General features: G+C 39.1%; 1 protein-coding gene across 1 annotated transcript in view; it reads left to right on the top strand.

Annotated features, from left to right (window-relative positions):
- The window catches only part of LOC136876356 (serpin B6), a 61,778-nt gene that overhangs the window by 22,638 nt on the left and 27,128 nt on the right, over nt 1-12,012 (top strand). The gene's annotated exons all lie outside the window — the stretch shown is intronic.

Genomic DNA, 12,012 nt, shown 5'->3' with positions numbered 1-12,012 from the left:
GTAATTGAATAACAGCATTAAAATTGTATTGAATAGGTCAAAATATCAAGTTTATTTATTGTAATTCCTGGTTCAATACGGAAAAATGAAATTTCTTACATTAACGTTCCCTGCTTTGCGAGTCACATGGACAAAATTACACATTGTATTCCTATGCTGCTACGATGATAACTTTGCGTAACAGTATGACAGCGAGTCACAGGTGGTATCTATGTTGTTCTATGGCATAGGTATACGTTTAACAACTACCTTACACCACGAGTGACTCATGACGCATGGATGTAATGCAGCTTTTACTATTTGCTATACAAGTCACCAGTGCCTCGCATTTTTACTAGACGTCCCGCTCAACTGGGGTGGACAATAGGGGGCTATACATTGTTGTTCGAGTATTATCGTACTGTAGCCGTCATTGTAGGCTGGCAGAAATCTGTTGTGACAGCGTGTGAATACCCTTGTCATCTTGTGAGGTAACTACAGGATATACAATTGTTTGTGTAAAAATGCATTTATGCTCATGTAAATCAACCTTTACCAACATGCAGAAAGGGATGTTAACGCTCTGCTCTGTGCTACGCGAGGCACGGGTGACTCGTGGACTAAAATAATTATTGCCGCTAAACCGAGCACTGGTGGATCCTCCTGCTGAGGAATGTGAGAACTTGACATGACTTGCAGCTGTCAATCTAATTATTTCAAAGTAATATACTTTCGCCATCCACCGGCAGCCTGTAAAACTACTTCCATAGGACGAGTCACATGTGCCTCATGACGCACCCCAGCGAAGTACGGTACGAGACATCGGTGACTCGTGACTCACTCACACTTAATGTCAACAGTGTAACAATAGCAGCGAACGTGTTAATACACAATAGTGAAACATAGTATATACCTGATTCTTGTATCATATGAAGGTGTCAGCCATCAAAGTGAAGATGTTCATCAGGAAGTACATATCAACAGTAAAGTATTTTAATTATACTAGTCCTATGAAAAACATACAAAAATGTAAGAGAAAAATTATTTTACATTCAAGTTTTACTAATAAGCCTGCTCAAACAATAAAAATGAATCATTTGATGTGGCTACTCAAGCCACAAATAAAAACAAGTACATTTGAAATAAAAAATTTACCTATTTAGGAATAGTTTGTTTTGGTGTAGTAGCTCTGATTGGGCTATGCACAGTCCAACCTTGCACTCTTTGCACCACCATCTACAGTACTTTCTTTTCACAGTACAGGTAAATAATCAGCCTGCATCTCTTCATCTATAGGAAAAACTAAGCCCAAATGAAGTATTTCTATCATTTATATTCAGAGTAAAATAATGCAGCTAAAAAACTTGCACTCGAAAGTGACCTAACAAATAAAAATCTTGTCTGAACTATCACTGGTTTGTAAGCAGAGTCTTCATCACTGTCATCAACTGTATCTCTGAACCCGCTTCTCTGGATGAAATATCCAAGATATCACTATCATTGAACCGGCATGAGGATATGTTTGTAGAGTAACACAGCTGACAGCACAGCTCAGCACCCAGCACATCGGATGCTTCGATAGAGGCCACGGCAAGGAGAAAGTAGCTTTTTTATTGTTTATGTTTGAACTTCCTTTTTTTTTGCTAGTGGCTTTACGTCGCGCCAACACAGATAGGTCTTATGGTGACGATGTGACAGGAAAGGCCTAGGAGTTGGAAGGAAGTGGCCATGGCCTTTGTTAGGGTACAGCTCCAGCATTTGCCTTGTGTGAAAATGGGAAACCACGGAAAACCATCTTCAGGGCTGCCGACATGGGATTTGAACCCACTATCTCCCGGATGCAAGCTCACAGCCGCACGCCCCTAACCGCAAGGCCAACTCGCCCAGTGTTTGAACTTCCTGATAACTGCTGCATTCTAGTGGACACTAGATAAACAACTACCTCAAAGCAAGGGACGGGAATCATATGGGATACGTGCAGCTGCCTATAAACATGCTCGAAAATTATGCCCGTATGGTATACGGGCGCCATCCACGAGGAAAGCAGTGCGCCCATATCCCATATGGGCATAGTGTTGAAAGTGTTATCTACCGGAGTTATCTAGAACTCCATGAGACAAAAATCATACAAAAAGGGAAAAGATAGAACTTGGTAATTTACAGCAAAATTCTCTCTAGAGTTCACAATGAAGGAACTAGAAAGAGCTCTCAGTGTCATGAAAGAAGGCAAGGTGCCTGGGTTTGATGGGATACACCCTGAATTTTTAATACAAGGTGGAATGAAGACCAGGACATGGCTGATCAAATTTTATACATCCATCTTAACTTTGGGATACCTGCCAAAAGATTTCAATCGATCAATCAATCAATCAATCAATCAATCAATCAATCAATCAATCAATCAATCAATCAATCACTACTACTGATCTGCATTTAGGGCAGTCGCCCAGGTGGCATATTCCCTATCTGTTGTTTTCCTAGCCTTTTCTTAAATGATTGCAAAGAAATTGGAAATTTATTGAACATCTCCCTTGGTAAGTTATTCCAATCCCTAACTCCCCTTCCTATAAACGAATATTTGCCCCAATTTGTCCTCTTGAATTCCAACTTTATCTTCATATTGTGATCTTTCCTATTTTTAAAGACACCATCCAAATTTAATCGTCTACTGATGTCCTCCCACGCCATCTCTCCACTGACAGCTCGGAACATACCACTTAGTCGAGCAGCTCGTCTCCTTTCTCCCAAGTCTTCCCAGCCCAAACTTTGTAACATTTTTGTAACGCTACTCTTTTGTTGGAAATCGCCCAGAACAAATCGAGCTGCTTTTCTTTGGGTTTTTTCAAGTTCCTGAATCAAGTAATCCTGGTAAGGGTCCCATACACTGCAACCATATTCAAGTTGAGGTCTCACCAGAGACAAATATGCTCTCTCCTTTACATCCTTACTACAACCCCTAAATAACAACCCCTAAATATCCTCTATGAAACCACTGTGAGACTGATCAATAACATGCTCTCAGACTGGTAATTTAGAGTAATCCAGGGTAATTTCATAAGCAAACAAAGAAAACTAAGTAATGTTCTACCTCAGGGATCAGTACTATCCCCTACACTTTTCAATATTTATATTTTGGACTTAAAATCCATGCAAAGAAGTTTGGTTATGCTGATGACTTGACCATGGCTTTTCAACAAAAGGAGTTCAAAATTGCTGAGAACACTCTAACTGATGACCTTCAGAAACTACATAAATATTTCACCCAATGGGGTCTCATACCAAACCTATCCAAAACAGAGGCTGCTTTCACTTAAACAGCAGAGAAGTAGATCAAGAACTGGAAGCTCGTATGAACAATGTAATGTTTCCCTACCAGAGTGTCCAAAATATCTTGGAGTGACTCTGGATAAAACGTTGTCTTTCGTAACACATCTTGAAATTAGGTCTTGAAAAATGACAATAAATAAAGATTAATAATATACACCAAAAACAAAATAGACAATCCCAAGACATGAAACCTAATGGGGCAGAAGGCCCAGTGTCACAGAGGATAAGCTGTACTACATTGGTGACTGAGATGGGAAGGAAATGAATTGCAGAAAAGTATGAATAAAATTAGAAAATCATAGTCACCACAAAGCAAAGTGAACAAGGGAAACGAGGATCCACATTCGTCCATCTTTGAGAATTACATGACACAAAACAAATCGAATTTAAGAAAGCGTACATTTTAAAATTAAGTTAAACATGGCATGCACTAACCATTACATGCTAGAGGACACACTGGTATCTTTCCATCACCACATGTAAGTAAATTCACATGTTAAAGAAAAGTCTTGTTGCCTACTTGACGCCTACCTTATTTGCTGCCACAGATCACCGATAGTCTCCTGTCAGGAGAACATTACTTGTCGCTGCACTGTTCGAGATCCAGACACTTTCATAAGATGCAAATTTACCAGTATTATAGGAGCAATCTGGGCTATGATTGGTTAGTTCAAATTTACTGACGGTAGTGGCAGCTTAGAAACAGATGAATTAACACGTTCCTCGCGATTTGAGTCACCGTGTGTCCTGAAGCATTTTACTTTTATACGTCAGTGCGAACTTCCCAAAACTGCCGAGTAAGTAACTACGTCCTAGTTACAAATTTCTGGTAACTAATGGCAACATAGTGTTCATACTGAAGTAAAGGATCGAGGGATACTGCTAGTTTCGATCAGCCTACCGGTGACCCGAAATAATTTTTTTGCATCTTCCATTCATATCACTCGCTTTGGGTCGCCCTGTATCGCTTCGGGACACCTATATTTTTTCGTGGAAATTGCTTAGCGCGGTTACGGTGCATGAAGCCTACAGTGATGCTGCCTTCAGACAGCAGATTAATATGAGGAGAACCACCCTTTTTATATCTCGTATAACCTATTCAGTTCTTCATTGCTCTAAGGCAAGCAAACATGTTTTCAGATTTTTATTTATTGGAGTAGTTATTGACATTTTTATTATCTTCCATAGATAATATTTACAAGCAAGTTCACATCCTTATTTTAGGCATGCAGCCTTCAAATTCTGACATACCGGTAGCATGGAAAAGAAAGAAGTTTAGAGCGGCACTGCATCCCAGACAAATTGCTCATTATTTGGAACAAAGCGATGACAGTGACGGTGATTTTTCTCCAGTGTCTGATGATGACCCTATGTACAGCCTCATCTCCTGACACAGACAGTGACTCTGAAGCATGTGGATCAGCTATTTACAGGGACAAAACTCCAAGTGATACCTTCCAAGTGAGATCGTTGGTAATGATGATGTGCCAAGCTGGGGTCCAATAGGGGGGCATGACATTGGCATACCCATTTTTTGTGATGCCACATACAAGTGAACACTGTGACTAATTTCGATAGCACTTCTGACATTTATAACATGTTTGTAACACAGCAAATTATGCAGACTATGGTAACCGAAACAAACAGACTTGCTGCACAAAAGTTAGCGAAGTGTCCACCGAAGAAAGGGGGACAGTTATGCAAATGGATTGATACCACGGAGGAAGAAATGGCAAAGTTTTTGGGGATATTACTTGTCACAGGATTAAATTATGTCCCTGAACTACCACTTTATTGGTCGAAGAACCCTGTATATGAGAATAAGGTAATAAAAGCCCCTATGGCTTGTGATCGCTGCCTAGTTTTGCTCTTTTGTTGGCATTTGTGTGATAACATAGCCCCCAGGGAACACGGAAGATGGTTATACATCTGCTGTAAGAGTTTATCAAGGGAGAGATGATGAGCTGCAAGGGACAGGTAACGCTGAAGCAGTCGTCATGAAAATGTGTGAAGCATTGTTGAGAAAAGGTCACATCTTGTTCGCTGACAGTTTTTGTACAAGTGTTCCATTGGCACAGATTCTATTGGACAAGAAAACACTTCTCCGTGGAACAATTCATCTTGATAAGAGTGGTCTCCCTAAAGATGTTAATAAGCGTCTTAAAATGGGGGAAATTTGTGGAGCAGAGAATTAAAAGGGGGTCAAAATAATTAATTGGATGGAAAAGAGGAGAGTCTTGATGATATCCACCATACCTGATCATGGCGATATTCTGGAAGACACTGTAAAAAGGAACAGGAAAGGAGATCCAATTTTGAAGTCGAAATCTGTGTTGCACTACAACAAGATTAAAAAGGGTGTTGATTTTGGGGACAAAATGTCTTCCTATTACAACTCATTGAGAAAGGGTGTTGAATGGTGGAGAAAAGTTCTATTGAACATTTTCTGGGAACTGCAGTTGTAAATGTCTGGATCCTACACTGCAAGCACAGTTCTGAAAAGAAAAAAGCTTTCCATCATTTTAAGGAATCTTTTGCCTTCTCTCTATGTTGGTACAGTACTGCTACATCTTGCACGCCTCCAACTAGAAACAGGGCACACACACTGAGTTAAGTGGAAGGACGAGCCAGAAAAATGTGGCAACACTGCACAGTGTGCTACAAGAAGATGTTTGCACAGCATGGAAAGAAAACTGCTGACAACTAAATGAAGAAAGTGGTGACATTCTGTGCAGAGTGTCCAAGAGAACAAAAAAAAATGTGTATTGAGTTCTTCAGTGAAACTCACGTGCAAAGTGCCAGTGAATATGTAAAACACAACAGTGACAATGTTTGAGTTATATTTCTTCTGAAAATCAATCATTTTACTTCATGACTTTTCTGAAAAATATAGACAAATTATGTTACATTTTCATTCTGTTTTAACTGTAAATAGCTGTTTAATTGTGTGGGTTTTTTTTTTGGTATCTAGTAGGTATTGTTCTTAATTTATATTCTTTGTCTTTCATGATATTGTTTTTTTACTAAGCATAATATGAAAATAATTAACATAGGCCTATCATATTCCCATGAAAATAGATCAATAAGCGAGAAACAGAAATTTACTTCTGGGGTCATTTCTGGGTCACTTGTTGAATCGAAAAACAACACTGTCACAGAGAAAAATACATTGGAATGTCTCCTCAACAATAATGCACACAACAAGTGCACCAGCATTGTTTTGGATCTCATAGTAGGGACTAACCAAAGTCAAATTCATCAGGTCTCTGGTGACCCGAACAGATAATAACTAAAGGCAGCATCGGATCACCGGTGGGCCGATATGACGTAAAATTAAGCAATCAAAATTCACTGCCACAAGGAACACGTTAAATCATTGAGTGCCAACCCTCTAACAGGTACAATTCTCTATTAAGGTATGTATTCACGTTTGAAATTGCGATTTAGGTCAAAATAATCAATATTTAGCTTTTGATGTCAAATGAAAGCCTGGAATTTCTAGTTTCCAAATATGTAAGTATCATTGGCCTGAGACATATAGAACGGCCGTAAATTGCATTTAAATGGACCACTGCATTCATGATTTATCTGCTCTGGGGGCGTGGTCAGGTGCTAACATTCACTAGCTTTCCATACTCAAGCAGTTTCTTCCACATAATTACATTTCAATACATCGCACTGGTGTTTCCCCATGTAGTACCTTTGTGAACCAAAAGATAGCAGTGGTTGTCACATGATATATCTCTGGAGAAGGAATGTTGAATCTTGCATAAATGCTGTGCAATCCAATTATGAATGCCACGTGCTGTGTTATTTGTGTTTATATCGAGTAACTAACTTCTGCTAAGTGAATAATGGGTAGTAATAGACATAGTGGCTATAAAAGAAAGTGTCGTTGCTATGGAAATAAGTATACAATGAATAAAAAAAATATTACTGAGACAGTAGTCCAAAATGAGAACAATAAAAATCAACTTCCCAATGTCAGTAGTGCTTCCGAGTCAAAAACTTTCTACTTCGCATTATGACAGTAATTGTGGTGATTCTCAAGTATTTTTGACATTACATTTAGTGTGTAATGTGTAGAAAAACTGTTATCTTTGCTGGTATGTCCTGTCTGTATGAAATGTGGATCAATATCGCTGAAAAACTTCTGTAAACAGAGGTTAGGTTGGGCATTTCTTTTTTGTTAGTTTGGTGTGTAGTAATAGTGATTTTCAATCTGAACCTCAGTGTACATCAAGGGGAAATTGTCAGATTATGAAATTAATAGAAGACTTGTGTATGGGATGCGCTTCAATGGGTGTGGTGGAAGTGAAGCAAGAAAATTTTCGAATATTTTGAATTTACCTCCACCGCCCGCACCTGCATTATATACTGAACATGTCAAGATTCTGGCTGAAGTTACCACTGAAAGTATCTCAGAGGAAGAAAACGACTCAAAGAGGACAAAATACTACAATAAGAGGGACCTACTTATGCATCAAACCAAACCAAACCCACTGGCACTAGAGCCCTTGAAGGGCCTTGGCCTACCAAGCGACCGCTGCTCAGCCCGATGGCCTGCGGATTTCAAGGTGTCGTGTGGTTAGCATGAAGAATCCTCTCTGGCATTATTCTTGGCTTCCTAGACCGGGATCGCTATCTCACCGTCAGGTAGCTCCTCAATTCTAATCACGTAGGCTGAGTGGACCTCGAACCAGCCCTCAGGTCCAGGTAAAAATCCCTGATCTGGCCGGGAATGGAACCCGGGGCCTCCGGGTAAGAGGTAGGCACACTACCCCTACACCACGGGGCCGGCACTTATGCCTCAGGAGGGTTTGAATTAGCCAAAGTAAGCAATTTCAATCCCGAAATAAACTTCCAAGATTCAAGTTCAATTTTCCACACAGTGAATTTCTCCAGATTTTTCATAATTCAAAAAATCATAACGTCTTCAAATTTTAAGTTATAGAATACATTGATATGTCAAATTGAAGCTTATTAAAAGTAGAATGTTCTGAACTAAACATAATAATAAATAAGACTATAATAAAAAGGTACCAAATGAAAAAACAAATCTAAATATTCTAAAATTTTGACCGCCATGAAAAATATATTATAAAAAATATGATATCAGTGAATTATTAAATTCTGTTTAGTTCATCACATTATATGCATTATTAGGATGAATTATGCGCAAAAATAATTGGAATTGAACTATTTTCCAGAAAGCTATGATTTTTGGAAATTTATGCAAAATTTCGGAGTTTTTGTCAATTATTTAGGAAACGGTACCTTAAGTGTGAAATTTTTATAGTGTAAATATATTCCGTAAATGCGAGTATTTCATTGTAAAAATTTCAAAAACATTGATAAAATAGTATAGATTTTGGTCCGAAACGTGAATACATACCTTAAGGAGAACACAATCCAAGCCCCTAGGTGGCACTCCAAAATCAAAAGTAGTGACATCTGTTAATAAACAAGAAAATAAAGTACAGTTGAAAAAACTGAGGCTGTCTATGAGAGACTACACTGCCCTCAGGCATTTAAAGTGCTGCCTGCTACCAGGGAGAGGCCGTACTGGTGGTACAATTATTATTAGTTAAAATTTGTATGTATTATTTATTATAATATTTTATTATTTGTATTTATAGAAGTTTGTATGTATAGTTTGTTTTCTTCCTTGTGTAATGTCATACTCTAATTAAATAAATAAGCATATCATCGCATACAGAACGGGATACTGAGAGGACTGCCTTGGAGTACTGTGTGTGAGTACTACTCTTATGTCATAGAGTCAGCATGTGGGGCTGCTGTCGTGAGTGTAATTGGAGTAGTGTTAATGGTTGTTGTTGTGAGGAGTATTGTCCTGTTGGTTAGCACTCTTGAACTGTTGCTGTATAGTTATTAGAGTTAAGTTGTTCACTGTGTTTGACTGTGGAAATTACTAGACACTCTCTGGAGTCAAATCAAGGAACATTCATCGTGTGTTATGTGGCCAGTAGCCCTGTGTTCAAATCTTGTTACACCCAGCCCACAGTCTACGGAAAATGACACTTAAAGATAGCAAAGAAAATGTGCAGAGGTAACACAACAACAAACCAGCAGAGGTATGAATGTTGTAGTGCAATGCAATCAACGTAAAGGCCTGCAGACCCTCGACCAGAGCAAATGAGAAACAGTTTGAAGTTCAACCCGTTCTTTGCTACACTGAGATACAACTGGCCTTAGTAGCTAAGGAAACGATAAAGGGATAACACAAAGTTTATTAAAATGTAAGTTCAGAGGTAAATAAACAGGGTAGAATTAGGACATAGGAATGTCGTCCAACTGAAACATATAGTACTTGGAAGCGTACTTACAGTTTCTTTAAACTAAGGCTTTCAACATGTCGGTTCATCATCAAACTTCATGGTTCGATATCATAATGTACCTTTCACTATGTTAATGCCAATAGTGATCCATATCATTCATAAAACAGTGAAATCTGGGGTAAAACATCTTAGTTCTAACTTGGAAATTAACTAGCAATACAATTTTAAAGATAGAAATACTAGAACAGGCTGGGTAAAAGACCACTCCCATGCCCAAAAAAACCAAAGCAATAACAAGTAATAATAATCAAAAAAAAGGTAGAGGTATCATAGGGGAAATAATGACATCATGCAAGGACCTGAACTCTAAGAGAGGAAAAGAGAATGATTCATGGAGGATCAGGACCAAAATGGCAGCCCCCATAAGGTACAAGAAAACATAAAGTAAACAACTTGTTACCACGAAGCCTCTCCAAATATAAACATGACTGGACCCAAATGACAACAACATTTATGCAAGAAGGGATGATAAGAAACTAAGGTTAAAACAAATTAAATCCTCCTCCTTCAGTCAGTAATGAGTACAGCCTATTACTCCCACACTCTCACCAAGCACTCAATCCACAACCTCCAAAATGCATGCACCATAATCAAATCATCACATAATATCAAGGTACACCAAATATTTTCCAGCGATACAGTCATCAGTTGGCCCAAACATACCCTACAGACAGTATCTCACAACCAAGACACTTATCCATCCACTATACAGTCTCAAAGTTGCAAGCTTTGACGATAAATACCATGCAAGTATTCGCAAACTTAGAGACATTCACTCCGATGGGCACCAAGACCAGAGCTCCAAATAAAATCCCTGGCTATGGTGACCACAGAACTACCTCGATGAGGGCACATATCATGAAAATAGCAACCATTCAGATCACACAGGCTAGACTGTACAACAGTTACTAAATGAAGTGGTGCTGTCCAAGAGAGAAAACACGAGAGCAAAATAAGAAGTCTGAAGTGATGTGAAAAAATGTCTAAATACAGGCTAAAGCCATGCAGATTAGATAAATAGGGAGTAACCTCACAAAATATAAAACAAACAACCAGGTGGTAACCATGGTCAAGGAAATGACTAATACACAGAGGGCAATAAAATAATTAAATAAGGTAACATACGGTACCTCGGAAGCAAATACATATCAGAATTTTCATCTTCTACGTGAACCATCAGTTCAAACACATTTAAACCGTTTGTAAACATGATTATGAAAGGGGAAGGCGAACTGAAAGTTACTGGTCTCCATTTTATCTTAGGAAGGATGCAAAGATATCATCAAAAAACAAAATGCATTAAAAAGAGGAAAGAAAAGAATCTAAGCCAAGAGATGGTTCACCAGCGCCATCTAATGACACCATGAGAAAAGAGATAGTAAGTAACTAAAATTTAAGAATACTGAAATGAATTCAAAAGACTGGGAGTAATTATGAAGTAAGAGTTGAATAAATGTACATGGAGATGCAGGATCGTCTCAACCTGTCCATCTGCAAGCGGCTGCTGTATGGAGTAACTGGACTTGAAGCAAATGTGATATTAAAGCAAGCCTGTCAATGAAATGAAATGTCGTGTGACCTCCGGAGAGGCCTGGTACAGGTCTTTTGATTTGACACCCGTAGGCAACCTGCGCTTCATGATGAGGGTGAAATGATTCTGGAGACGGCACATACGCCCAGTCACCGTGCCAGGGGAATTAACCAATTAGGGTTAAAATTCCCGACCCTGCCAGGAATCAAACCCGGGCCCCTGTGACCAAAGGCCAGCGCACAAACGATTTAGCCATGGAGCTGGACAAAGTAAACTCATGTCCTCATCCCGAGGTGGTGCAGCTCTTTACAGGCACACCGTCAATGGAGGTGAGCTGCATGTACCATTTCAAACACACACCAGCCCTCCCGCCATTCTTAAATTTCTGGCAGTACGGGGAATCGAGTCCGGGCCCCCCAATGACGGCAGCTAATAACATTAACCATTACGCTACGGAGGCATAAAGACTGTCCAGCTGGAGTCCTGCTGTGAGAGACTTGTAAATAGGCAGTAATTAGAGAGTGTGGTCATTCACGGCTGAATAGAACTCTGTGTGTGTGCATTTGAAATAAATTAGAGCAATAAAAGAGATGGTGTTTTATTCGTAACATTATCAAATCCAGACACTTTGCTAATATCGAGTACAATTTATGCACAATTGTTTCCAGAGCGTAAGTAAGTGAAAACGGGTTGAAAACTGCTGATCTAGTTGGCCCTCTGTAAGTGGGGATGGCAGAATACATCCAAGTTATCCCCTATCTGTAATTAGAAGCTACTAAAGAAGAATCCCTAGGAGCTCCCATCTTATTTGGTGAT

Source organism: Anabrus simplex, chromosome 6 (assembly GCF_040414725.1).
Source record: "Anabrus simplex isolate iqAnaSimp1 chromosome 6, ASM4041472v1, whole genome shotgun sequence".
Classification (NCBI taxonomy): domain Eukaryota; kingdom Metazoa; phylum Arthropoda; class Insecta; order Orthoptera; family Tettigoniidae; genus Anabrus; species Anabrus simplex.
Note: the sequence above shows the minus strand (reverse complement) of the source record. Positions and strands in the feature narration are given on the sequence as shown.